The following is a 6,264-nucleotide window of genomic DNA, read 5'->3' as shown; positions in this document are numbered from 1 at the left end:
CCGGGCGCTCCGAGGCGGCGGCGGGGCCGCCGGGCCCGTGGAGAAGCGGCGGCTTTTCCAGCCGGACCCTTCCGGCAGCGCACGGAGGGGAGGGAGGCACGGAGGGGAGCGGCTCTCGGGCCGGGCCGCCTCAGTGCCCGCCCCGGACCGTGCCCCGGCTCTCTGAGGGGCGAGGGAGTGACCGGCTCCTCCGTCGGGACCCTGGGGCCGGCGCCGACGTGCGTAAATTAAAATTAAATTGTGCATAAATTAAAAATTAAAATTTCTTTGTGAAGGTGGCTGCCCCTCGAAGCCTTGTGTATCTGCATCATTCCTGTTCCTGCATTAGCGTTGCCTTTTACGGGGTCTGAGTCAGGAAAGTCCCATGACACGTCTGTAAATGTCACATTTTCAGCGTTCCCCATGGCCCTTTTCTCATAAATCAGCCCTTAGAGTTTCCAGCGACTTTATGGAGCCGGGCATCCCACAGGTCCTGTGGGGTATTGGGAGCTGGTGCATCGGAGCACGTAATTTCATAATGAAAACTGCTGCTAGCGTCATACTGCCACCCTTAATATAATTGCCAGGTAAACAGTGTTCACTTTTGCGTTGATTTTTTTTCCCTCTGTTATCAACCTTTCCAAATTATCCTTATTATGACCATGAATCCTCTGAGCTGTTTCTCTAGGAAGACAGGAGGCTGTTCCACAAGTCAAGAGGGTGGATAAACCAAAATACCAGCATGTTGTTTGAACTGCAAACCTGTTAACCGAGCTCCTGGATACTGCCAACAACTGGGTGTTTTCCTGCACACATTACACAGCCCTCTAGGCATTATTTGGAGGAGACCATTACTTTACAAACTAAGTCAGGGAGAGAACTGTTCTCAAGTGCAGATGTATGGATGTAAGAGAGGCTCCCAGCGTGATGATCAGAGGTATCAGATAAGTGGATCTGGATTCACGGGACAGCCTCCTGCTGCTCTGCTGCTGGACCCAGATGTTGGTATGAAAGGGCAATCTCAGGCTGTGGCTCAATACCACAACTGAAGTTTGACCTTCTTGGCTGCATGCACATTTGGCACTGAGCTCATAAACCATACGTGGGATTTGAATGTGTTAAGGGGAGCTGAGTGAAAGAGAGCGAGGCTCTGCTGAGATATGAGAAGAAACCCTGAGAATTGCATGCGTGAATGAGTGTTCCAAATCTTTAGCAGTGACCTTTACTGGGTACTCTTACACAGAAGATGTCAAAAACAATATGGTGAGGCAGACTTGAATGCTTGATCTTCATTGATCTGGTTTTGATTTTCTTATAAGAATGTAAAAGCTTGAAGTTTTGCCTCTTGCAGAGAACTCAAAACCAGAAAACAATAACTAACAGAAAGCTCAATTGTTGAGTCACTGAAGTAGCTTTTCTCTTCATTTGGAATATTTGTCTGTGTTTGCTTCTTCACTTTGATCCCATCTCTCTAGAACAATTTAATGCTTGGGTAGAGCTCCAAAGTTTCTCTTTTTTACTTGCTACTCTGCCACATAGCACCAAAGCCCCAGCTACAGGAATAGCCACTTCTTTGGAGACTATTGCCCAAGAATGGCACAAAGCTGCAACAGGCTTAACCAGGCTGCCTGAAAGAGAATCCTTCGTACTGAAAGATGTCTATCATCAGTAATGTAATTTTTAGCACAACAGAGGAATGTCGTGGTTTAAAAAGCCAGAAAAAAGTCAAACACTATCACAAATGAGGCCTTTAAGGGAAGGAATTCCTGTAAATTTGCAGGAGACAACTTGTATAAAGTGCAGTCTCTGTCTCCAGCAGTGAAAGAGCCCATGGCTTACCCCAAAGCCTGTTAGAGTTCTTGTTGCTGAGCACTCTGTAATTCTTCAGAAAGAAAGATCAGAAGGTACCACAACAAATTCTTTAACCACAGCGAGCTGCAGCATTCTCTCACCCCGCAACTAGACTGCATACAGGAGCTGCCATGCTGCCTTCTCTCCTTTCTCTTCAAGTGAGCTCTGTCACACCTTGATAGAAATTGGCTTTTTCAGGACCTTGTTCCTAAAAGGGTAAGGGAAATTTATTCATCTTTCCTCTGAGGAAAAAAAAAAAAAAGGTGGCATATAATGCAATTAAAGAGATGACCTAACAAAATTACCAGGGAATACTGGCCACTTGTAGAGTTCCTGTCCAGCTGGCTAATTTTGTAACTCTCTGCATGAGAATTGCACTGGTGAAAGAAGAAGAGCCAGGAAGGAGAGAAAGGCTCCATACTCTGCAGGAGCAGAGGGTGGCACTCTCTGCACAGCACAAAGCCTGTGTGTGGTGCTTTCCACTGACAGCTTTTAGAGCTACAAACACGGTTTTTCTAAATATTTCCTTAGGGAAGTTCTTGCTCTCTAGCCACTGACAACACAATGTTTCAATTCCCTGTACTTACTGCATGTTTTTCTGCTTTACATATTTCTGTTATTTGGTGTCATTCAGTCTGCTGAAACTTCATCAAAAAAAAAACCTGTGCTAACCACATAAAAATAGCTCTATTACTGGCAGATTGCAATCAGACTCAGGCATCCAGCACCCACTGAGGAAAAAGATGGTTTTGTATTAAATACAGAGAGTGGAACTAGAATGCAGGTCTTCAGAAACATGCTTTATTAGACATTGCCTTAATATTTAATTTATGTATTATATTTGCCCATAAATTTTATTTATATATGTGAAACATTTTTACAGCATTATTCCTAAGCAATTTTTAGCATGTCTTTTCTAGCATGGATAAGTATTTAAAATGTTGCTTTCCTGACTCATTGCTATAAACAGTGAAGACAGATGCAACTGTGGTGTGTCTGATATAACAACAGAGCTCAGAATGGATTTAATCAACCTTTACTATACCTAAGAGAAGGCTGGGAAAGCATAAAAAGCCATGTTGTGTAACCATAAGGTTTGCATATGGGAGCTCTTACGTACAGAGAATAGACTAAGATTTAAGGCCTTGTTACTGAAAGTGTCTTGCCAATGCCCTCCTCCTGTTTAAATCTGGATTCAGTTTGGTCACACCAGCTGTTTTGAAAAACAGAAACTGCTAAGAGCTGCATTCATTTCTGTGAGATGTTTTACAATAGTCTCTCTGGGCAAGGAGAGTTACTTTTGGTATCAGGATGCCTTAATATTCCAGGAAATTATTTCAGAAAGTTCTTTCCATGTATCTGTGTGTGTGTGCGGTAGAGAGAGAGTTGATGGAAATTACTGGGGTTTATTTCAAACTTAGATTTCCCACAATAAATGATTTTTGCTGCCAGTCTGGAAGCAGTAAATTTCTAGTTATTTTTTTTTCCTGGAAATTACTTTCCCAGCCTGGAGCTACTGGTTAAGAAAGTGCTGCCATTACACACACAAGTCCTATCCACTGACTTCATAAATGTCACTATTCTACCGAAATTGGTGCTTGCTTCAGCATTTCAGGAGCTCTCAAAATGGCACGGTACAATAGGAAACATTATCCTTGGAAGGACTTGCTAAAAGAGCATGAAAACCTTGAAGTTTTCAACAGGGAGTCCAACACAGAGAGCAGGACATTTACTTTCTTAAAGATGTCTCAATGACTGTGGAAGAGGCTGGGTCTTTGTTCAGGGATGTGCACAGTTGTTGCCCCTGTATCTCCCCTTCCCTGTGGTGTGGTGAGAATGGGCTACAGCTCTGATCTGGGCTGTGTGGCACTCTGTGAGATGTGGGGCTGAAGGGAGTGGGAGACAGGGAATAAAGACTAGGCAGGAAGCAACGTGCCTTTTACCCTTCTGTCCTTTCTTGATCCTCCCAGTAAATCCTCCAGCTGCCTGACACATCTGTCTAACAGGCAGCTGTGGCACTGGGGGAGGGCAGCTCACCTGGCAGAGGTTTGCAGGTACCATTTGCAAGCCTGGCTTCGTGGTCCTTATCTCCAGCGGGCAGTTAGACACCTTTTGGAGCCTCTCTTCTGTGCTGGGGGAAGTTGTTCAAGCCCATACAGAGTCCTCCTCCCTGCTTACAGATCATAAATATAAAACATAATCCTCATTAAAAATATGGTTTGAAAGGGTCAACAACCTGAGCTGAAGATACTTTATGAGCAGACTACTGTACGTTTGATCCTTAATTCTGGATGCTAAGTCACTGCTAAGCCATAGTGATGAAAAGTGGTGTGGACAGGTTCTGCTAGCAGAGGGATGTTGAGATAAGGGAACAAAGACATACTGACAGAGTTTGTGAGGCCAACAGCAGGGCAAACACAAACACGAGAAATCAGCATACAGTTGTGTCTGTGCTACATGCCCAAGGTCTACAGCTTGGAATGGCAGTGTGGCCCATAGAGACCCTCTTTGCCTCCAAAGGATTACAGGTGCCTGCACTCAGATGACCCCTGGAAAGGAATCCAAATAACAGGGGTGTAAGATCCTTAAAAAGAGAGCTGCTGGCCTTGGACTTGTTCTTTCTCTTTCATTTAGATATTTTTATATTATTATTCCAGCAGTGTCTGGGAAAAGAAGGGTTTTGAATGTCCTTTTCTGCCAGCTAGTCTTTGACTTACATCCTCAACAACTGTGCATCAGCATAAGGAAACAGCAGATGGAATCTCTGCACTTTCTTCTTGTCACACTGAGCCTCATGTGGAAAAAAGGTAGATTTCTTGTTTCAGGGTTTTTTCAAAGCTTAACAAACATTTATGGTGACATCGCCCTGAGATTTAACTGTGAGTGTTGAGAAAAGCAATGTGCCTCAGTGCTGTGCTACAGAGACCAGACTGCCCTTCAGGCACAAGTGTTCTGCTCAGAAAAACCCTCCTGCCAAGGATGCCAAGTGTCCTGGGTTTTGTGTTTATTCAGAACAGATAAAATGTAGTTATAAATTCTCTGATCTATGCTTTTTCATCTGACAGGTAAGTCAAAGAAATATTACCCAGGAGGAGCGAAATGTAAATTCAAACAGAGGCAGTCACAGTAAATAACTGACAAGGTCAGAGCCCAGGAACACCCTTTACAAGAGTTTGCCTTGAAAAAAAGAAGGGTAAAATAAGAATTGGTCACACAAAGAATTATTTGCACCTTCTGCTTTCAGTGCAAGAAGGATAAACAAGCCAATTAAGCTATCGAGACATTCCTTACGTGTCCTTCCTTCTCAATTAGCATATGTACATTTCCCAGGAAGGCAGCGTGGTCCCTGTGGGCAGTGAGCAGTCCTGTCCCTCAGCCTCCCTCAGCCTTAGGCTAATCATGTTGTTACTTTCTGTAGGTGTCCAGTAAGGGCTAACAGGCAGCTTCATCTCACGAGCACTGGAAGGGTTAGGTGGAGATCTGTTTCACTTCTTTGGGATTCTGGAATTATCTCCTACAATCAGGACATCAAACCCATGGAGCAGGTGAATGGCCTGGACTAGACATGAGGTCAGTGCCAGGATGCATTCAACAGAAGACTGCATTTATGAAAAAAGAAAGTTTTCTTTGACACCAGCCCTCCAACTTCATGCTAGTTATATGCACCCACTTGGACACCAGCTGAAGGTGTTACCCATTTTTTTCCCATTGATTAAATTGTTGTCTGACATTCACGGCAGGATGTGGTGTGAGTCAATGGGGTACAGGAGAGTGTAAAGCAGAAAGCTGCATCAGAAACAATGAGTGTCCCTTGCCCTCCCATCACCCTTAGAAAGGTTAAGTGTTGCTGTACCCTGACTGCTGGTTTTTGTGCAGGTCCCGTGCTTTGGGCTCCCTAGGATGCCCGTGAATATTCCTTTCCCGTCCCTTGCTTCATGCTCAGATGAAGCCGGGGTGCTTTTAGCTGGGAAAGACCTGAGTCCTTTTCCTATTTCCCATTCCCCTGTCCGTTCACTCACTCCCCTGACTGGGCTGCAGGGTCGGGCAGGGGACTGGGGCAGCGGCCGGGTGCGCTGCCCAGGGCAGCCGCCCTCCCTCCATCTCCCACGGCCCCGCAGGAGAAACTTTTCCCGCAGGATCCCGACCCCGCTCCCGCTCAGCTCGCAGGGGCTGAGCTGCCTCCAGGATGCAGCACCCCCGGGAGGGCTGCTCGGGCCGGGCCAGCCCCGCCGCCCCCAGCCCGGTGCCCGCCCGGTGCCCGCCGAGCTCCGCGCCGCAGGTGACCCCCGGGGGAGGGCAGGGGCCGGGAGCGGCCGGGGGAGGGGGCGAGGGGCGGGGAGGCCGGGCTCGGGGGGTCGCTGTCAGCGGCGCGCTCGGGGCACGGCTCGGCGCGGCAGCTGCGCTGGCGGAGCGCGGCTCGGCTCGGCTCGGCAC

This window comes from Zonotrichia leucophrys, chromosome 15, assembly GCF_028769735.1.
Source record: "Zonotrichia leucophrys gambelii isolate GWCS_2022_RI chromosome 15, RI_Zleu_2.0, whole genome shotgun sequence".
In the NCBI taxonomy this organism is placed as follows: Eukaryota; Metazoa; Chordata; class Aves; order Passeriformes; family Passerellidae; genus Zonotrichia; species Zonotrichia leucophrys.
Note: the sequence above shows the minus strand (reverse complement) of the source record.